Raw genomic sequence first — 24,162 nt, 5'->3', positions numbered from 1 at the left:
AAAACAAGATGATAGATAATTTTTTTCACTCACAAACCTTTACAAAGTCAAGCAACCGGGATAGAAGTTCCATAAGAGGCACATCATAATGTGCAAAAGATGTGATAGAATGAAGATTGAGAGGGTTAATGCATGCCCCTACAAGATCCAATATGACACCTTATGCCTTGAGTTTTGAAGAAGATGAATATTTTTTACCAACACAAAGATGGTGTAAATGGAAGGCACTCTTTAAAAATAAATGACAAAGAAATCGCCCATTCAATAAGTGGCAACTATATGGTACATGCTACCTTATTAGGTGATCTCAAATCTTGTAGAAATTGGTAGTTTTCTGGGATGAACAAGGTTTCCTTGTTTATCTGATTTAAATAGGCTGCAACATGAAATGCATAAATGAAACATTTTGTATCGGGATGAAGGTTGATAGAGTGTGGGCAAAGGAAAATTCAAAAATAATTATTTTGGAAGCTAGGGATACCCTCTTTCTATCACTAGGATACACTACAACTTTGTCTTGAGAGAGAGAGTTCTGCATTGAAGATCTATTTTCCAATGACTCCAGCTGTAATCACTTCTAGGCATCCATCATTTTTGCAAACTTTATTCCTAGCAGCACATTGGAGGAGTCCCTACAACCATGGAGGGAAGATCTAGATCCCTTTTCCTAATTATGCACAATAGGATGGGTTACAAAGATGAGTAAAATAGGTAGATTTGACCAAAAATAAACATTTGTCTTGAAGCTTCTAAAATTAACTTGTGCTAAATGAAATGCAAGCTCATCAAATTGGGCCTGCAGTCTGATTATAATTTCCACTCGCTTTGATATACATTCAATTTGAGTCCAAATTTATTTTTTGGCCTAAGGAAGAAGTGATTAAAGGAAGCAATGACCCCAAAAATTCTGAACAAAAAAAATTAAAAATACTTATCTTAGTTTTCTAGATGAGTCAAAAATTAATTTGATATGTTAAATAAATTTTTTTCTCCTAATTGATAATTCATTTGCGCTAATAAATCACAAATTGTAGTCAACTTGTTTGTAATTAAGCCCATTTTCTAGTATATAAAATTGACAAATGTGCAAGCTATTTAAACTCTAATTTCCTTCCAAATTGTGTGTCCAATGTCATGAAGGAAAGTCTCAAGGAAAAGAAAAACATATAGCCTCGCTACAAGAAATAAGGCATTAAAAAGTGGTAGAGCTCAATGTGTACTGAGTGAGCATAAAGTTTGTCAAATTTACAGAAATATAATCTAAATGCCACTTCTACACCATCTTGCTAACCATTTTTAATCTCAGACACGTTTGTATGGTAAACTTAGTTCAGTTAATAACATGAAACTAATTTTAACAATATTTTAGTAAGATAACTTATAAAGAATAACATTTTAATACACAAAGACAAAGATTCAAAAGATAAGCTCACCTTAAATTTAACATGTTGTTGGCACTCAAAGCTAGCATTCAAGTGCATAAAAAACTAACAATGGAGAACAAAACAATTCAAACATTTCCCCTTGTGGTTGATTTCGATGCAAGCGAAAATAAATGTGAAGAAACTAGTTTGGATCTGTGTCGCTTTGAGCTTCACAATAGTTATGAAATAAAATCTTGGGTGCATTTTTATAAATTTTTACAAATTTGACTATCCATCTCACTACTAAATCCCTCCCCTACAATTTTGAGATTTGAACTACCTTTTTCTTCTTCATATGGAGTAAAAATTTCACCCTCTCATATAAATCTTGCATGCCCCGATCAATCATAATGTGAATGCTAAGAAATAATGTGGGGTGGAGTAGAGAATAAGTGCATAGATAAAGATTGTAGTGAATTATGCCATATAATAAATGCAAACTGAATACAACTTTGCATTTAAGATTTGTACAGATTGCTTCAAACCATGATCATAAAACAATTTATAGATGACAAACCACTATGATGAAATAGTTTACACCACTATTGAAAAACAATATAGAGGTTGTGTGAGACAAATTCTGGTTGCAAGCAACCTCATAGGAAAATCCTATTGGTTAATTAGGAAAATTCACTCTCAAGGCAGCAAATTTGCTAATTTTTTAGATTTTTCTGAGTAAGGGTATCTTGGCCCTAGTAAGTTACAGTAAAAAAGTCAGAGAATTTACATTTCATTTGTATGATGTATTTCAAAAATATTGGTTTCCATCATTAAGAGGCTTGCAACAAGAGGCAAAAAGAATGCTACCACACTAGGGAAATCCTTTGATCAGGATTGCGAAACAACAAAGGATACTAATCCCAATGAGGAAATAAGTAAGTTCAAGAAGAGGTTAAGAGGGATATGTGTGACCTAAGAGGAGATATATTAGATATACAAAGCATGTTAGGCCCCTAAATGAATGAAATAAGAAAGGAGCTCTCAAGTAATCAAGGTGAAACCTTCAAGTCAACTAGTAATGACACAAATTTTAATACTCCTATAGGATCTAGGAATTTTTTTCCAAAGGTGGATATGCACAAATTTGATGGAAAAGATCCTCTAACATGGATATATCAAATGGAGATTTTTTTTTGAAGTACATCAAACCCCATAAGGACAAAAGGTTATGATGGCTTCCTTATATCTAGAACTAGATCAATTCATTTGGTATCATTGACTTTGTATTCATAGGAGGAAAAAGAGTCTTACTGTATCATGGTCAATTTTTACAGAAGAACTCCAAGCATAATATAGCAATAGTGTGATAGAGAACTTCTTTAGCCAACTTGCTAAGCTTCAACAAATAGGATGGGTTAAGGATTATATTAAAAAATTCCAAAGTCTATCCTTAAGAGTGGATACAATTACGAAGGAGAACATGAATGATTTATTATTGGGTGGTCTCAAGGATCACATTCAACAAGAGGTACACATGTTTAGTACTAGCTCAGTAAATGAGTCTTTTATATTGGCACACAAGCTAGAGGAGAAGTTCTTGATTCCTAGAAAGCAAGGGGCTAATGTGATAAGAGAAAAGGGATATTCAACACCTTCTCTTCCTCAACTTACTAGGTTGAATCTAGAACAAATTGAGGAGAAAGGAGAAAAAGGTTTGTGTTTCAATTGTGATAGAAAATATAGTCAAGGACATTAATGTAGTAAAAAGAAATTGTTCTATATTGAAGGTCCAAGTGAGGAAGAAGAGGATGAACCCATATTAGAGGAGGATAGGGATTTAGGTGAGGATTCACATGATTCTCAACCAATAATTTCTTGTCACACACTTTTAGGTTTCAGTGCACCACAAACTCTCAAAGTAGTGGGTTTCTTAAAGAAGAAGAAAGTAACAGTGTTGATCAACTCATGTCATACTCATAATTTCATGAAGAAAAAGTTGGAACTCTTCTAATTGTTTTTTATATATCTAGCCTTGGAGTTCAAGCTTTGATTGCAGATGGGGGCACCATTAGTTGTTCAGTGAAGTGTCATAACATAAAAATATCCATGGGAGATTATCAACTTCATACCCCAATGTATGTGATATCCATGGGTACAAAAAATATTGTTTTGGGAGTACAATGGCTTACTACATTGGGAACAACTGAGATGAGCTTCCAAGAACTATTCATGTGATTTCAATCAAAAGGAAAGGTAGTGGAGCTAAGGGGGTTGAAGGAAAAATCACCATAGATGGTAAGATCTCATCAAATGAAAAAGTTTTTTAAGAAGGGAGTGGACGGATTTGTGGCCCAACTATGTTCATTAGAAGTCTCTCAATCTAATGCTCTTACTCATCCAGATTTAGAAGCAACAATTGATTGTCACTTAGTGATTCTTGGAGATATGCCTAAACTACTTCCTCCAAAGAGGAATCATGACCATGCCATACAACTAGTTCCAGAGAGCCAACCACCAAACATCAAGCCTTAAAGGTACCCACACATACAAAAAAATGAGATAAAAAGACTTGTTGAGGAAATGCTAGAGGCAGGAACTATCATACATAGCCAAAGTGTTTACTCCTCCCCTATTGTGGTGGTGCATAAGAAAGATGAAACTTGGTGCATGTGTCTAGATTATAGAGTGCTCAAAAAGTACACCATTAAATATAAGTTTCCTATTCCAGTCATTGATAATATGATAGATGAATTAAATGGAGCTACGTATTTTACTAAGTTAGATCTTAGATCGGGTTACCATGAAATTCAGATTAAGGAGTAAGATATTTGTAAGACAAAATTTCAAACTCAAGAGGGTCATTATGATTTTTTGGTGATGTCATTTGGTCTTACCAATGCACCATCTACATTCCAAAGTTTGATGAATTTCATTTTTAAGAAGTTCTTGAGAAAGTTTGTGTTAGTGTTTTTTGATGATATATTAATTTATAGCAAGACTTGGGAAGAAAATTTGTAGCATGTAGATCAAGCATTAAAATTACTCAAAGATCATCAACTCTATGCTAAGCCATCTAAGTGTGCTTTTGATCTTAAGGAGGTGGAGTATTTGGGACACATAGTTTCACATGAAGGAGTAAAGGTGGACCCTAAAAAAATTAAGGCTACCATGGAATGGCCTATTCCAAAAACCATTAAGAAGCTGAGGGGTTTCTTGGGATTGACATGGTACTATAGAAGATTTGTGAAGAATTATGGTTGTATAGCAACACCCCTCATGACTCTATTGAAGAAGGATTATTTCATTGTAATGAATCTACAAATGTAACATTTGATCAATTGAAGGAGACTATCTACTACTTGCCACTCTAGACTTTTCCAAGGAATTCATTGTGGAATGTGATGCTTCTGGAAATGGGATAGGAGAAGTTTTCATGCAAGTAGGTTGACTAGTTGCTTTTGAGATTAATTAATTAAAAGGTAAAAATCAACTCATACCTATTTGTGAGAAGGAAATGCTAGAAATCTTTCACGTAGTTAAAAAATGGAGGCCTTATTTAATGGGTCAACACTTCAAGGTTAAGACAGATCGTGATAGCCTAAAATATTTTTTGCAACAAAGACTATCTCTGAAAGAGCAACAAAATGGGTCACTAAGGGATATGACTTTGAAATTGTATACAAGTAAGGGGAGGAAATTTTTTTGGCTGGTGCACTTTCTAGGAAGGATGAAAAAGATGAAGCCTTATTGTGCTCCCTTTTAATATTACAAGTAAATTGGGTGGTAGAAGCAAAAGTAGAGTGAAAAAATGATGCGACAGAAGGATATCTACATTGTTTCACTTCAGAGAAACAATCTCAATGGGTAGATTGGCTACCTCTTGCACAATGGTGGTACAATACTTCTTTTCATAGCTCATCAAAAATATGTCCATTTTTGGCACTTTATGGATATCATCCTCCTTCCATCACATCATCATTAAAGTTTTCACCAAGAGTTCAGCTAGTAGAGGACCACCTCCTTCATCAACAACAAGTACTTTCTGGACTCAAGGAGAATTTATCTATGGCACAAAATTGAATGAAACAAGAAGTGGACCAACATTGTAGTGAAATAAATTTTGAAGTTGGGGATTGGGTCTTCTTGAGATTGCAGCATTATAAAAAAATCTCAATTAGATTGTAGCCTTATAAACAAATCTCAATGAAGCAACAAAAAAAGAATAATAAGTTGTCTCCAAGATATTATGGACCATACCAAATCATGCAAAAGATTGGTAGTGTTGCCTACAAGCTAGAGTTTCCACCAACAACATAGATACATCTAGTTTTTCATGTTTATTGTTTGAAGAAGCTAATTGGGTAGAATATTCTTACTCAAATAGTACTTCTAGAGCTTGATGAAGAAAGAAGAATAATTTTGGACCCAGAATGAATTCTTCAAACACACACAATGAAGTTGAGGAATAGAACCCTTACCCAATATCACATCCAATGGAAGAACTTACTAGTTGAAGAGGCCACATGGGAGGACGAGGAGTTCAATCAAAAGAATCCACACTTGGTTAGCATTGAGGACAATGCTTCTTTCAAGAGAGGGGACATGCTACACAATTAATATAGGTGTATATAGGGTTATGAATAGTCAACATGTGGCTATCTTAATCCTTAATTAAGTCATGTTCTCAATATTATATTATTATTTAGGTAGGTAGGTTGGCCTAGGTGTTATGTAGGGTTGTGTCTATTCAGCCTAAGCATAATTAGGTATATATAGGAGGTTATGAGTCTTATTGCAACATCATATTGTGAAGTGTGTTCTCACTAGAGATATTTTGAGGTTTCCCCCTCAAAGTGCCTATTAATCTCAATTATTATCAAGTATTTATAGAAAATTTCATATTATCTCTTCCATTGTGCAAGTTACTAGTCCCTGCCTATATAATAGGCAGGGTACTAATGTTTTCATTTGATCCCCTTACCACTAGTTTGTGCAATTAAAAAAAAATGCACTTTAAGGTTTGAAAAGAGTTTATTTTTTAAATTAATTTATCTTCACTAATTTCTATTTTTTAATTGGTTCTTTTCAATTTTCCTGGGGTTTAAGTAATTTTGTTAATATCAAAAATTAAAAAAATTAAAAGATGCATTAATTATACTATCAGCTCTCTTGCACGTTTCACTTCCAATTGTATTTAAAACACAAGATCTTTTTAAGAATCAACTTATGCTCATGATAATTGATGCGACTGTACCCTGTACCATATTGACAAGTGCAATTTTTTTGGTTGTGGTATCAATGTCATTTTAATTGATTTTAAAAGATGGTAGAATAAATTTAAGTACATAGAACATTCATGATTGTTCTAACGACAAGATTTTTGTTGAAAAAACCTAATATTAAAAAGTTTAAAGAATAATCTTGTTTATGTTTTTATTTATTTGAGAAATTTTTAAAGAGCAAGTCATATGAAAATTTTGTTATGTTTTTGAAATTCTTTTTATATTATATAACTTAAATATATCATTGTATGATAGTTGTATAGCTTATTAAGCAAATCTAATAATAAAATCTAATTTTAAAAAAATTGAAAATTTTTATGCTTATAGTTTTAAAAATTTACTTTAGAATTTAGTTAAATAATAAATTTATATATTAAAAAAAATTAAATTGTATGAATATTATATGTTTATAGTTTTTTTAATTATATTAATCCATATTATTTATATCATGTAAATTATTAGCAATTAAAAAATATTAAAAATTTAGCAATAATATTTTTTCTTTTAAACAAAACAAAAACACACACACACACACACACACACACACACATTTCATAAGATCTTTTTTACAATAGTACAATAATAATTAGATTAAATAATTGTACTAAGCTATTAAATTATAATCTAAAAGATTATCAAAATGAAAATTAATATTTTCCTATAAAATATAATCATTTAGAGTCAAATAGATAGATTAAACTCATAATTTTCATAGAGAAAAGTAAATTTAGTTTTAGTTTTGTCTTATGGTTCTTACAACAATTAATTTAGGGATCACTTGCATTAGTTTGTCATATTTGTGATAAAGATTAATATTTTTGATTGCTTGTTAAAGTTTAGCATTATTTTGTTGAACCACAATTTGGATTCCAAGCTGGAGAAAAACTAGTGGTCATGAATTTGATTAGTATGTATGAATTCAAAAAATCTATTATGTCAACAATTCTTATGTACAAATATGTTGTAAAAGCCTGTTTTTGAAAGAATTGATTAATATCAATTCTACACAACCCAAGAAGAAATTGTTAGCCAATAACTTGTCACAAGAGAAGAATAATGAAGATAGAAGAAAAGTTGCTCTCAAATGTGAAAAATGCATAAGAGATAAAGAAAAAAGTACAAGGCTCAACCTTATAAAGGTGAGATAGAAACCCTAAACTAAAAGGCTAGGTTGCACATTATTAATTAATAATTAATTAATAATGCACCTAAATGAAGCTTAAGTAACTAGAGCAATAGAAACTTATATAATTAATTCAATATGATATAATTAATAAGTATAAATGAAAAAATACTCTAATACCCCCCCTTAAGTTGAAAACAAGGAGTAAGCTTACTTAGCAAAGAAAAGCTATGAAAGCAAAAACAAGTGGGTCCCGACAACAAGGCTTGATCAGGTACCCAGTACAAGGAAATCTCTATAAACTGGAGTAAAGGAGAAAACCCAGTGGGAAAAATGCCTCTCCAAAAAGAGATATAATGACTTCAAGAGACTCTCTCAAAGCCATAAATACAATGCATGACTTCAACCCCCCCATGAGAGAGGGTCGAGACTCCAAAGCCCACCCAGAATGAAAGAACCCCTGGATCAATGAACAAACCACTTTGACTCCAATGCAGAGGAGTGAAAGGTGGTGGACAGTATAGAGGGAACCTCGAAAGCTGAGGTGTCACTCGAAGGCCGAGGTGATGCTCAAAGGAGTAGACACGAGGATCTTGAAAGGGAATCCCCAATGTAAGTGGTATGATAGGTGTGCGAACACTGTCATCAAAGAGGAGATGAATGTCCTCTATAGAATCATCAACAACTACACCTAGTGGCTCGATGAATGGAGCTGGAGGATCAGGCAGTGCTGAAGAAGAACCTTGTTGAACAGAAAAGAGCTCAAGAGGAGGTAGCAAGGCAGTCACAATAATAGTCTTAGGAACCACACAGAGGTTTAAGAAACTTGACTATACCACATGATGCTCTCTCAAAGGAGGAGAGTCATGCTCTGGAAAAGGTGGACCAAAGTGTGAAAAAGAGTAGAGATGGGTGGAAAGATCAACTGTCCCTGTAGCAAAAATACCTCCTGTTATACTATCCAGGATGAAAACTAAATCTAGAGTGAACTCAACTGTCTTCCTGGACCCATTGTGAGAAATCTGATAAACTAAGAGAAGGTTTGTAGACAGAGATGGAACATACAACACATCATTGAATGTGCCATCCTGAATGCATACAGTGCCTTTCCCATAGACTGTCTTAACAGTGTTATTCCCAATGATAATATTGGGAATAGGAGAAGCTTCAAAAGAAGAGATCTCTCGAGAAGATGCCATATGGTGAGAAGCACCTGAATCTAGTATCCAAGGGACTTGTGAAGGGAATGTGAAAGAAGCTAGTAATGCATGACCCTTTCCAAGATCTTGTTCAGCTATAGGATTGATAGAGGAAGATTGATAAGTAGACCCCTGTAAGCCAAAAGAGGATGGAGAGGAAAGATTTCTCTTCTGAAGAAGATCTTGCAAATCTGCTATCTATTTCTCATAACCATCAAACTTCTTCTGATAACAAAGTGACTCATCATGTGTTCCCTTCTGACAATAGGAACATGTAGGTCTCTCAGTCTTTTGTTTCTCCTTCTTAGAAGAAGATGGTGGGCCAGTAGAGTGCTGAGAAGAGGAATCTGATAACTGCTTCGGCTTCTATGTGCTTTGAGGTGGCTTGGCAATCAATGCCTATGATTATGAACTTGTAAGAGAATCCATTTGAGTGAGCTTTGATTGCTCACGAGTCAACCGGTCACAAAAAGTCTCGAAAGAGGGCATAACATGTCGTGCACCTAGAGCATCCATAGTGGAGTAGAAGGTAGAAGTGAAAATCTGATAAGGTCCTCGGCTTGGACAGTATTAGAAAGATACACTCATTATCAGATTTTGTCTTTCTTGCAACTTGTAATATAGATCAAAGAGACTTGAATTTCATCAAGAAATCCTCAATGCTGGTGAATGATTCAGGAATCAAGGAGGTAAAATCTACATCTATCTGTAGAATCCTAAACTGATTCATTGTGCCAAATAAGGTTGAAAACTTGTCCCACATAGCCCTGGGTGTATTCAAACCATCCAAGTGAAACAATAACCCCTCTAAAATATTCATGGCAATGAGGCCCATTGCCTCATCCATTTTATTGCACTGCATAAGAAGCTCATAAGGCCTCTGTAGAACTGGCTGAGCTGCATCAAGACATGACCATAATCCCTTTGCCATAAGCAATCTGGTCATCTGTCCTTTCCAAGTATGATAGTTGTGTGGTGTAAGGCAGGTGACATAGGAGTCCGCCATTGAGAGAAGACGACAAAAGTAGAAGGGTCTTATTCTGAATTTAAAGTACATAAAAGAAAATGTTCCCCCCAATATATATAATGATATCTCTCAAATACCAAAGTAAACAACTATAGAAAGAATAAAAACTTAGAAAGGAACCTGGATTTCGGATGCAAAGAGGAGAGAAATAGAAGCCTATATTTAAATGCCAAAATTGAAAGCTCAAATGAAACTAGTACCATTGTCTCCATCTCTGAACCAGCTTTATGGCACTTCTTTCGGATTGGAAAAAGACCTTCGTATGCCCAAGTTATGGCCAAAAAACCAACTACAGGTCCAAAAAAGGAGCTCTCTGAAAAATTACAGACCTAGGAAAAAATTTGACGACCGTATGACATTTTGATGACATCATCGCTGATAGTGCCCTGATGTCACTAGCTAACTGGTCGCTAATGTGGCGGTTGATTGAGCGCTGATCTCACTGGCTGACTGTGCGCTGATGTGGCACGTTGAAATGCATGTCCAAAAATGCAAATTTTTTTTGCATGTGCAAAAAAAAACTTCAATTTTGCCAAATTTGGCGGATCTCCAAAAATCTCGCCAAAAAAGCAGATCTCAACAACAAAACCACGAAATATGGCGGAGGAGGGAAAAAAAATTAATTAATTAAAAAATGCCAAAAATGGTGTACCACTTAGCTGTATTGATCTGTGTAGGAAGCGTACCATCTAATGTAGGCTGTACAAGCTCCTGCGTAGGTGTACCCTACTGTACTTGCTGACAACGTTGTCAAATCGACTTTTTCAAGTTGATTAAAAACTTTTCAAACGCATCAATTGTAATAAAATTTGTATTTCAACTTTTGCAAAAAAGTTGAAATTAAATTTTTTTATGCAATTTTTTTTTTAAATAATAAAATACATTTGTACATTTTTCAAAAAAAAATTACCTCAAAATTTGTGCCAAAGGTCATAAATTTTTACAGATTGGTCTGGTAACTAAAATAGGTCAAATTTTATATCAAAATTCTCCGGATCGATCCTCTGAATCCATTGGTGAGGTCTATTTTGGCTCAAGAAGCCTCCAAAAAAAGTGTATCCCCAGATCCAACCAAAAATTTTTTTTGAAAGATCAAACCCTTGAAGCTCCAAAAAATTCTTCAAATTAAGAACATGCAGCCGCAGATCTGAGCTCTGATACCATGAAAGAATTGATTAATATCAATTCTACACAATCCAAGAAGAAACTGTTAGCCAATAACCTGTCACAAGAGAAGAATAATGGAGATAGAAGAAAAGTTTCTCTCGAATGTGAAAAATGCATAAGAGATAAAGAAAAAAGTACAAGGCTCAACCATATAAAGGTGAGATAGAAACCCTAAACTAAAAGGCTAGGTTGCACATTATTAATTAATAATTAATTAATAATGCACCTAAATGATGCTTAAGTAACTAGAGTAATAGAAACTTATATAATTAAATCAATATGATTTAATGAATAAGTATAAATGAAAAAATACCCTAATAGTTTTTAGTATATTTTATTTTCCACATCTTTATAAGTATTTGTTGACTAGTTACTATACCCACTTTCTATAGATTAAGCACACTAATAATCTATTTCTTTCTATTTATAGCAATAGGCAGGGGACTCACACTCAAATAGAGCTCTTGTTTCATTACAAAATACATGTTGAAGAAGTTATGTATAGATTTTGAACTTAAGATTTCTCTAAATTTTTTGAAAGAGATTTCAAAAAATTTATGGGCGAAAGGATATGTATAATCAAATTTTATAAATTCACAAAAGAGTTTGTCATCTATTGAAGAAGACATGTTTCGAGAAGGCTAACACTTGATTATTTGGAAGTTGGTGCTTAGCAAATGGGGTTGGTTATGTTACAAGCTAGAGTTGTCGTTGCACCAAAAGATCAACTTGTCAATACCCGATACAACCACTAGACTTATAGAACAAAAGAGGCGGTTAAGCCATGTAATGAATCTCAAAGGGGAATGTTGGTGGTTAGTCCAATAATCCCTCCTCAGCATTACCCAAGGAGATTTGAACCTATGACCAAGCTCTGATACCACTTGTTACAAGATAGAGTTGTCATTGCACCAAAAGATTGACTTGTCAATGCTCAATATAACCACTAGACTTATAGAACACATGAGGTGGTTAAGCCATGTCACAAATCCTGAAGGGGAATGTTCGTGGTTAGTCCAATAGGTTCCTCTATCAGGTTGGTATTTAAGAATCGAAGGGATTGGTGTATCTTGTAGGTTGGTACCTATAATTTTGTAAAATAGTTTGGAATTTAACAATATTTTTCTATGATTTTCTTTCATTAGAGTTTTGACACAAATTGTGATGTTACTTGTGACATGTAATCATTGTATCTTACATGAATGCTATTCTAGAATGTCTTATTGTGACTAAGACTATGAAAGATAGGTTCCTTGGAACCAAGATTATTTATTTAGAAACTGTATATTTTCTATAGAATTATAGCCCAACATATTTTATAAATCTAGTTATGGTTTGTAGCATGGGCTTTCTATATTAGCTTGGTACTTGAGATAAAGATTGCAACACTTTTTTTTACAAGAAATTGGCACTTCTACATGAGGATGGATGTTCTTTGAAGATTGTATTATGACTACAAATACATAAATACATTTATCATAATTCCCTTTAGATTCTTTCATGATTTTTTTCCTTTATGTATTGTATCTATTTTGAGTTATTTATTTTCTAAAACTTTTTAATAATAATTTCTATGGTTTTTATCTAATGTACCATTTTAGAAAAAATAAATTATTTGAATTGCTTTCATGTCATCATGAAAGACCTAACTTTTCTACACCTCTAGAAATGCATGTAAAATATTTTATAGAACACCTATAAAATTGTATGGAACCTTAAAAAATTGATAGATTAACAAAGACCCTACGTTAATTACCTTGGTTATAGGGTTGAACACACAAGATAATGAGTCATTTTAAAACAAAAAGTGACAACTTTTTTATCTTAATAGTCATAAAATGGGCTAAAACTTTGAAAACATTTATTGATAGAACATCAATATTATGTAAAAATAAGAAATGAAGGACTTTGACAATATTCAAAATTATAATATACTTAAGGATGATAAAATTTGATTAATGATGGAGGTGCAAAAGTGATATTTTTATTACATGTTAAAGATCAAAATATACATATGCACAACCTACAAAAAGTAGTAAAATAAAAAAATTTCAAAACACTTTTTTTTATGGATGAATGTAATAAAGCTTGGTTTGATTTTTAAATAAAATATTTAGTATGTGTATTTATTAAATTTTTATTGTGATTAATGAATAAATTGGAAAGTCTACATGTATGATCTTTATAATTTTGACCTAATATAAATGTGACATGAATTTACTAATTAGTTTTAGAGAATAATAATTATCTTAATTAGGTGCATACCAAAGACTCACAAATCATTGTTATGTTATAGACTCTTTTCTGAAATAATAATATATTATTTTTTATAAAGATGTCTTGTAAATTATTAATTACATATATACTGTTGATAATAATTAAAAGTGATATTTATAATTATATCAATTAAGAAACTACTCATACAAAAATGACATTTTACAAAACTAAAAATAGTACTCAAATATAATAATATAGTTTGAAAATTTATATCTTTTTAACTCCTCTACAATCAAAAGTTTTCTATACATTAAACAAGTGTCAGGCCAGATTATTATCGTTTTCGTTCTCTTTCTTTAGTGCCACTTCTCAAGGGATTATCTCTATTCTTTTTCCACTGATCATTGGTTTTGGGTGCCTCTATCTTACGACACATATAGTGTGATCCATTTTTATGTAGTCATCTGTAAGTGTCATCATATGTTTTGTAAATGTCATCATATGTTTAGTATGTCTTATTATAAGGATGCTTTAGTGGGTATATACAGATCTATGATGCATGTTATAGATATTCATAGCTATGCTTTTCATATTAAAAAAAAAAGTTTAATTCTAATAATATTGTAGTAAATATATATCTAAGATGAACAACTAATTTATATTTTATATTTTATACTTTATAATTCAATATATACCCAATATCAATATATATTTCAACCCTAGAATGATATACATGAAATAAGGGTGAAGAATAAATACTTTATAATTCAACATATACCCAAGATCAACAACCAATTTATAAAATGTAAATATATAATTAATCTTTAGAATAATATTTAATAAAAAAATAATTTAATATTTTTCTATTAGTCAATTATAAATTTAAAAATTAATTTATTTGAAAACTAATTTATGTTTCATTTAAAAATTAAAAGAATACAACTTAATATAGAATTAAAAAAAAAAGAATAATATGCAATTTTTTGATAAGTAATGTTTCTTAAATATTATTGATAATATAGAAAGATTTTATTTTGATAAGTAATGTTCCATTGTAAAATATTCATGCATGTTCATACCACGATGATGATGAAGAAGGAGAAACTTAGGAGATTTCTGAAAGATGGTCATGCTGCCATTTTTATTTATGAACTAAAGCATGTGTATGCCTAGAGAAAGAACCTTGATGAGTTGTAAATGTTTGAGAGGACATGTGCGAGGTTGAACGAGGAAGTCAAGAAGAACTACCAATCTACAAAAGATGAGATTTACATGCTGAATCAAATCCAAGAAAGGAAAAGCATCGTGTGGATGGAGGGTCCTTTAGGATAGACTGTCTAGGTGGACACTCACAATGATATTCTACATTAGATTCTCTTTTGTCTATATGACCAATGTATTTTCTCATGTTGCTATCTCCGATGTAAATCATTTTTGATGAGGCTGGGCCTCTGCTTTTGTACTTTTTTGTGGATACAACTCTGTAATGTTCTTTTTGATCTACCTATATATAATTTTAAAAAATTCTAGATTTTAGTTTTAAAAATTATTTTGAGATCATTGATAACTTCTTTAAAAAAAATGTTAATATAAATATTAAATAGTTAAAATATAGAAATATTCTATTATGAACAAGATTTTAATTTTGAAATAATAAGAAAAAAATATTTAAAAAAAAATCTACATAGATTTTAGTTAAAATTTGGAGAGATTTTGTTGAAATAACAATTAATTAATTTTAGAAAAGCGATGACTCATTTTAATTCCTTTTTAAAATAGAATTAAGTTTAATTTATAGAATATTTTTTACTTCATCTAAAAAATAGAATAGTCACTTTTTTAAATCTATATTGATTTTTTTTTTCACAACTAAAATCATATCATATCTTACAAAGTATAAAAATTAACGTTAGTTATTAAATAATATTTTATTTAAATATGTATAATAGAAAATATAAATTTTAAATTATGATTATAGGGTACTAAAATTAAGACTAAAATTATGGTTATTGTTATTCTTAATCCTAAATGATAAAGTATGGTTTTAAAAATCATAATCCTAACACTATACCCTTATCTGAAGTGCTAACCCTAATCAAACCCTAACCTTAAACATAATTCTAAAAAAGACGTAAACTCATATCATGACCCTATTCGTACCCATGTTGCTAGTACTAGATGTTAAACCCTAACCCCATCTCTTAATGGTAATCCCTAATCCTAATTGCTAAACTATAACCTTAAATACTAACCTTCATACAAACCTTCCTATCCTTAACCATCATACCAAGAGTTGTGTAAATCCATAGTCTAACCCGAATTCTATACATAAACATAAACTTGTGATGAGTCATTTATGAAAAGTACATCCGACACAAACTAGTACCTATTGAATTTATACTTTATTTGATATCAAATTTTCAAGTCTAAGTTTAAGTTTTCAATTTGTTCTTTATATCTATATTTGAACCTACTCAATATAGAATTTCTCTTTATTATTTTCCTAACTTATATTCACTTTCTTAGCTTTTTTTTAATATTTAAAGCATAAAATTATTTATAATTGTATTGAAAGAATAATACCAATTAAAGTGATTTAATGTAAAATTATGTGGATAAAACATAGAGGATAAGATCTTTGGATGATAAAAGTGAATTAAATGTAATAAGTACTAACACATATATGACATCTTTAAAATTGTGCACTTAATCAACTCAAGGAAAACACATAATAGAGTTGAGTTGACTAATTTATAAATTTAAATATTTCCAAGATGGTGGTCAAGTCTAAGTCTATATGGTTGAGTTCATGGCTACAAAGATAATCCTAGGAGGACAAACTGCTTGGCTTAGGTGGATATGAACTATACTAGGGTTGATGTATGCATATTTATGTAACTAATTGAATAATATCCAGCTATTTACAATACTTATGTTGATAAGTTGGGGCTAAATGTGTCAGATTCATGTGTGCCTAGGGAGAGGCAAAGGCTATAGGAATGAGCTAAAATCAACATCATTTGCATATGCATACATATATAGATCATCGTCCAAAATGAGAACAAGATACCTAAGAATTTGCATGGATATGCAAATTTTAGCTTATCAATTTTTTTTTTCAATAATAAGTTTCTCTCAAATTTTCATAATATTTTTTTTTACAGAAAATCTAAAATAAAATTGTTACAAATGTCTTTGGAGATAATATCCATATGAGGTCTAAACATGTATGTTTGTTAATGCTACTTGCTCTTCCATACTAGTAATTTAAGATTTCACTTTTAGTCATGTATTCTTGAAGTTTTACTCTTGTTCATTTTAATTTTCTAAAATTCAAACTATTATATTTTATGTCATGTTGAAGTCTATTCCTTTGATCAAAATCTCATTATTATTTATGTTAGCTTTTCATCCCCATCAAATATATCACTCTATCCGCTTATCATTGTACATAATGTTGAAGTCTATTCTTTTGATCAAAACCTCATTATTATTTATGTCATATTTTTATCCCCATCAAATATATCACTGTATCAGCTTATCGCTGTACGTACAAAACCGTGCAATTGCTAGTAATATAGAGTCTACAATAAATACTAATAACATAATACTTTTTCAAAAAGCCTAATTTATAAGTTTAATCAAAACATAATAATTAATTGATAGATTCAACTATCTTATAAACAATAAAAACATAAAACTAAAATTATTTAAAAAAAAAAAAAAAAATCATGTAAGAAAAAAATATTAGATGAAACTAATTTTAACAATTCATATATTAACTATCAGAATTTTTGAATTAAATTTTATACATTTCTTCATTATAATATCATTTATGACTTTTATGAAATTATTTAGTGTTTCCTTATTGTATTGAAAGTGATCGTTTTCATGTAATAAATTTTGAAAATTGTAACAAAAGTATTTCAAAATTTACAAGAAACAATAGGGAAAGAAGTGAGTACTTTCATAAGTTTGAAGTTTGAATCACATTTTGCAATAATTTCTAATCAGGTGATTGTGGGGTTGAGTTCTATTGGGCATGTTGTTTTTCAACTTTTCCTACTCTTCTAACTTGGGCTTCTTATATTGTAATTATGACTTAATTTTTTTTTTTTTCTTCAATTTTTGGAATGGGTTCATGCTTCTTCTATTTCAATTTTTGGAATGGGTTTGGGATTTTTCTATTGTTTTTTCCTGAACTTTAGTTTTTTCTTTAATTTTTGGAATGGGGATAAATTCTCACCATTCTCAAAACAAGTGGTTTTCTTTTAATTTTATCAAAAACACACACACACACACACACACACACAAAAGAAGAAGGACCATCTAATAGTATGTTTCAAAAGACTTTATTACATATATTCTCTAAATAGATATATCATTTTTGTATCATTGTTCACATATATTATACCATTATAATCATCTTCTTCTATCTTAAGTGTGTTTGATCTAGAAAATAATAAGTTATTTTTTTGGGTTTCAAGTATCTCTAAGTAGATCTTAAAGCTATTTTTAGGTACACATTTGTCTTAAAACTAGACACAATTACATATACAACACATTGAAATTACAATTTCTAGTGATTCACTAACCAAAATTGCTATTTATAGTAAGTCACCTCATGATGAACCAACCACAACTACTGACAATCAATGATAACTCCACATTCCTACATTCTCCCAAGTCAAATTCCATAATTCTATATTTTTAAATAAATTTTTGTAGGTATCTTTATTTATATTGTAGTCAATTATTTCTTAAAAGCATTTAAAGCATTCAATTTCACTTTGTCTTGGTCTTTCATTTACAATGGTATTTGATTTGGGATGTTCATTAAATATATTTAGTGCATCAAGAGGAGCTGAGATTAAATCATCTTCTTAGAATTATTAACATGTCTTACAATTTATGGATATGAAGTAGGGTATAATATTTAATTCTATAATTAACATATTAAACAATAAAATAAATAAATAACATTTGATAAAAATTATTATTGTTTGATAAAATTAAATTGATTTAAATAACTTTCTAATTTTATACTTATATTTTTAATTCATGTTACAATTAGAGTACTCATGTTATTTCCAACAAAATATTTGCTCCCAAATCCAATTAGTATTGTGGGACTGAAATTTTTATTACATTAATGCCCAATCTACAATTCAAATATCACTACCACTTGCATCTTTGAAGGGTGCAAGGATTTAGCCAATAGTCTTGTATACTTTTGATGATGTTGTTGAATAGCTATTCATAAACTCTTCATGTCTACTTCCCTACCGCAATTTTTATATCTTTCTTATTCAAACACATAAATGCTCATTTTCCCCTTTCCATCTCTATCTTATATTACCTCTCTTCTACATATATATATTATATTTCTTATATTTCTCTTTGATATATTCTATCTATGCACTTGATTTATCTATCTATCCACTACCCATCCATCTCCTCGTATATATTTATTATTCTCTCTCTTTATCTGTATGATCCACCATTGTACCTAAATGAAATTGTGGTATATTTATGGATCTCTATCACTCTCTATTTCTATATCTACTTGTTTCTCTCCAACTCACACACTCATTGTATCTATCTCACTATCCCGACCTTGATATCTTTCTTACTCGTACACATAGACACTACTTCTTTATTGCATATTGTTATCTTATCTTTACCCTCTCTATACATTTTACCTCTCACTATCTATATCCCATTTATTCTTTCTTTTATCCATGTATCTCTATCAAATAAAAATAAAGAAATAGGATATAGATACATATGAGCAAATGGTAAAGAGGGTAAGATAAAATAGATATAAGAATGGATAAAAGATTGTCCATGTGTGTGAATAAGATAGATAAAAAGATTGGGGTAGGGAAGTAGACAAGGACATATAAATAAGTATTCAAGAACATCATCAAAAGTATACAAGACTATTGTCTTAACCCTTGCACCGTTCTAAATTTTTTTTTGTTTTGTTTTGTTTTGAAAAACTCTTTATTAGAAGTTTGTGTACTAGTTTGATTAATTATACAATAAAAAGTAGTAAAATTAATTAAATCCCTTAAAATTACATTTTCAAATTCTAAATAGTAAGAACTAGATAATAATTTTTTATTTTATTAGGAACTCTAATCAAGAAGGCCTTTAAAAAATTACAAGGCATAATTTCTATTTTCAATACCTTAGTGTAATGTCCACATCTCTTTAGCCTCTCAATAGATTTCTTAGCCTTTCGTTCTTCGAAGGCTAAGTAGAAATAATTAAATTTATTTCTTATAAAGTTATTAAATAATTAAAAAATTAAAAAGATGACTTTATATTTAATCAATTTAATATTAGGGAATCGTCAAGAAGCATAGCTCATCTATTGTTGGAAAGGAAGAAGCTTCCAGAATAGTGCGATAAGATAACACTAATGATTCTTCTAGAAGGGGGGGGCGGGGGGGGGGGTGCAAGAATAATATAAATAGAGGAGAGAGCCTCGTGGGAAGGCATTAAAATTTTTTATTAACATTTGCATGTGTATTTGTCGAGCCAAGGGCTTGTAGATAATCAATTTGTCTTTGGGAACGAAAACTCCCAATGATAGCAATTTTGAGGGTGTGAAACATCACCTGAATTATTGCCGATTGGAGGTGGTATTACAATCACTTCATTGTGCTGAATTTGTGGACAAGGGATAGGTGTGAAGAGGAAGAATAAGTAGGGAATTTTCTATAGGAGCTTGTTGCAGGAACACTGTATTACTTTGTCATTAGGGCATAATACTTGGAGATATTGATTACATTGTCAGTGGAGTCTCAAAGTGACTTCAAGAACTAGGTTTCTCCTATTTATTCATGCATATTATATGCTACTACTATAGGTGTCATTCTTTAGCATTTATTTATATATATGATACCAGAGTTTTGGATTTGATATTAGTTTGTATTCAGATCTTGTAAAGATGTCTTGGTTGTAGATGCATCCTATTCTCTTAGTGCATTAACATATGAAAGAAAGAATTATATTCATTATGGATCTTGCAACCATTTATTACAAGTAGAAAATAAGGGTAATTTGTGACCAGTTTGAGCAAGGCTCATTACAGTGGTATCAAAGCTTTCATCCTGCCATCCTGTGATCAGTCAAACAGCAGATGAGTGAGAGAGAAATCAGATGTTATAACAGGGAACAATGGAGACAAAACTATTAGAATCCACTAGTTGAAGGGGATACATCCTCAAAAGAATTAAGAGAAAGAGATACCAGCAAAACAATTCAAAATATGGTAGAAGAAAAAAATAGGGATGCAAGAGCTGAAAAAAATTTGATACCATGCTTGATATGTTGTCATGCTTATTAGCAAAAATGGATCAACAAGCCACTCAAAATCAGAACACAGCCACTCAAAATCAAAACACAACTGAACATAGTGGAGAAAATGAGGGAAGGTCTATACATCATGCTGAAGACACTAGAGGAACAACCTCTAGGCCTCTTTTTCCCACCTTTATACCAAGAGAAGAACAACCACATGCTACTCCAGCTATTTCGTTTGGAGATGAAGCTAGACATGCCTACTTGGAGTATACCACTCTTCCTCCTGATATGAGAGAAATATGGACGTTTGATCAATTCATGAATCAAAGGAATAGGAGAGGAGAAAGGAATGATCACTGTGCTCCAAGAAATGACTATCAACAAACACTTGGTAAGATTTCTATGCCTTACTATGATGGAAGTAACAAATGCACAGCTAGGTCTTGGGTTCAAAAGCTTGATAATTATCTTTCTTTAAGACCAATGTTTGAAGAGGATGCCATAAGATTTGCCACACTACATCTTGAAGGAGCTGCTCATGAGTGGTGGTATCATGGGTTAGTCACTCTTGGACACAACCTTATCACTACATATGAGGAGTTTACTAATAGTCTGATTGAAAGGTTTGATGTCAAAGATCTTGAGGTAAGTTTTCATGAATTGGCACAACTAAAATAGTATGGTTCCCTTGATGCTTATGTGAATGACTTCCAATAGTTATCGGTCATGGTTCCTAACATCAGTGAAAGAAGATTGGTGGTCTTATTCATGGAAGGATTGATGGAGCCATTGAAGGGTTGGTTGAAAGCTTTTGATCCTCTCTCACTACAGGAAGCAATGAGGAAGGCACGAAGCATGGAGTTTGCTACCCCTACCAACAAGTTTACATCAAGGGGAACATTTTCCAGTCATGACAACAAGAAGTTTCCTAAGAAGGACAAAGCTAAAGATAAGTCTACTTTTCCACTTGACTGTGAGACTCTTAATAATTTAAGGAGGAAGAAACTATGCTTATATTGTAAGGGACCATATGATATTAACCATGACTACCCTATGAAACCTAAGGGGAAGTCAAATCGTGCAATGTGGGCACTAATTGAAGATTTTGATTCAGACCAGCAATCTAAAATTAATGATATAGAATCAGAAAAATCAAAACATGATGAATAATTAGAGGAAGAAGTGAAGCTTAAAGAGGCTCATCTCACAAATATTCAATGAGAAGGGTCTTTTAGGATGTGAGGGGTTCTTGCTGGTCAAAATATTATTACTCTTCTTGATACAGGTGCGACACACAATTTCATTGATACTAGGCTTGTTGAGAGGCGTGGTATACAGAATGAGAAGTTTGAGGGAATTCGAGTTAAGGTTTCTGATGGTTTCACTCTTAGGTGTGACAAAATGAATCAAAATTTCCCATGTGCTTGAATAACTATGAGTTCAAGGCAGATTTTTATGTGGTGAACATGGGAGACACAGATATGGTTTTGGGAATGACATGGTTACATGACATAGGAATATTCACCCTCAACCTCCATGAGATGGAAATGAGATTTGAGATGGATGGGAAAACTCATGTGTTGAAAGCACTCAGAGACACCAGTTGCAAGACTATTTTTCTTAGGAAAATGGAACATCTCTTGCATCATGACATGGTTGAGTGGGCAGCAGGGTGTGTTTTGAAGCCAACATAGGAAGAGCAGCAAAAATCTGTTTATCATCTTGAAATACAAGAGTTGAGGATCAGGCATGATAAGGTTTTTAGCGAGATTCCACCTGGTAGACCTCCAGATAGAGGGATAAAACACATTATCGAATTGGAGGAGGGTGCTAAGCCTGTCATAGTCACTCCCTACAGGCACCCTAAGCAACTTAAAGATGAGATAGAAAAAACTATCAAGGAGTTGCTAGCTATGGGGCATATTAGATCGAGTAAGTCACCTTTTGCTTCATCATTAGTATTGGTTAAAGAGAAGGATGGCACTCTAAGGATGTGTATTTATTATAGAATGCTTAACAAGAGAACAATCAATAACCATTACCCCATTCCAAGGATTGATGAATTGATTGATGAATTGCACGGTGCCAAGTACTTCTCCAAAATTGATCTAAGATCAGGTTACCTCAGAAATTATATCGCTGGGCAGCAAAAAGGATGGGTAAAGTGGATATACCTTTGTGAGTACTACTACAACACCACTTACCATATTTCTATTCAGATGCCACCATTCATGGCTTTGTATGGTTATGAGGCTCCTAGCTTTCTTGATTTGTTGATTAGCAGAGTGCCTAGTGCTGGAGACATGTTATAGGAAAATCAAGATATCATGAGGGCTCTTCATGAAAACATTCAGAAGGCACAAAACTAACAAAAACAATATGCAGATCAGAAGAGAGTGGAATGCTCTTTTGAGGTTGGAGACATGGTGTATTTGATGTTGCAGCCCTATAGAAAATCCGCTCCCAATAAGAGTGGTGCAGAGAAGCTCAAGCCATGATACTATGGACCCTTCCAAGTCAGTAGGCATGTGGGTGAAGTGGCCTACGAGCTAGAGTTTCCGTCGGACAACAAAGTGCACAATATTTTCCATATATCATACCTCAAGAAGGCATTGGGACATCATATGACTCCTTCTGTGGTTCTACCACCCTTAGATGATGAGGGTAAGTTGATTTTGATACCAGAGGTTGTACTAGATTTTAGAGAGAAAAAATTGAGAAGCCGTATCATTAGAGAATATTTGATTAAATGGAAGAACCTACCTATTGAGGATGCTACATGGGAGAGTGAAGAGATTCTACAACATCTAGAGTTGAGATTACTTAGGGACAAGCAATTTCCAATGGGGTGGACTGTAATGTCCCCATCTCTTTAGCCTCTCAATAGATTTCTTAGCCTTTCATTCTTCGAAGGCTAAGTGGAAATAATTAAATTGATTTCTCATAAAGTTATTAAATAATTTAAAAATTAAAAAGATGACTTTATATTTAATCAATTTAATATTAGGGAATTGTCGAGAAGCATAGCTCATCTATTGTTGGAAAGGAGGAAGCTTCTAGAATAGTGCGATAAGATAACACTAATGATTCTTCTAGAAGGGGGGGGGGGCGCAGGAATAATATAAATAGAGGAGAGAGCCTCATGGGAAGGCATTCGGATTTGTTATTAACATTTGCCTGTCTAGTTGTGGAGCCAAGGGCCTGCAGATAATCAATTTGTCTTTGGGAACAAAAACTCCCAATGATAGCAATTTTGAGGGTGTGAAACATCACCTAAATAATTGCTGATTGGAGGTGGTATTACAATCACTTCATTGTACCAAATTTGTGGCCAAGGGCCAGGTGTGAAGAGGAAGAATAAGTAGGGCATTTGCTTTAGGAGCTTGTTGCAAGAACACTATATTACCTTGTCATTAGGGCATAATACCTGGAGATATTGATTGCATTGTCAGTGGAGTCTCAAAGTGAC

The 24,162-nt window shown here is 32.0% G+C and overlaps 1 pseudogene; it reads right to left on the bottom strand.

Moving 5' to 3' along the window:
- The window catches only part of LOC149537156 (methylesterase 17-like), a 63,055-nt pseudogene that overhangs the window by 7,175 nt on the left and 31,718 nt on the right, over window positions 1-24,162 (bottom strand).

Source organism: Cupressus sempervirens, chromosome 10, assembly GCF_028749045.1.
Source record: "Cupressus sempervirens isolate cs-2001-9-10 chromosome 10, ASM2874904v1, whole genome shotgun sequence".
Classification (NCBI taxonomy): Eukaryota; Viridiplantae; Streptophyta; class Pinopsida; order Cupressales; family Cupressaceae; genus Cupressus; species Cupressus sempervirens.
This window is presented reverse-complemented; position numbering and strand designations above follow the sequence as displayed.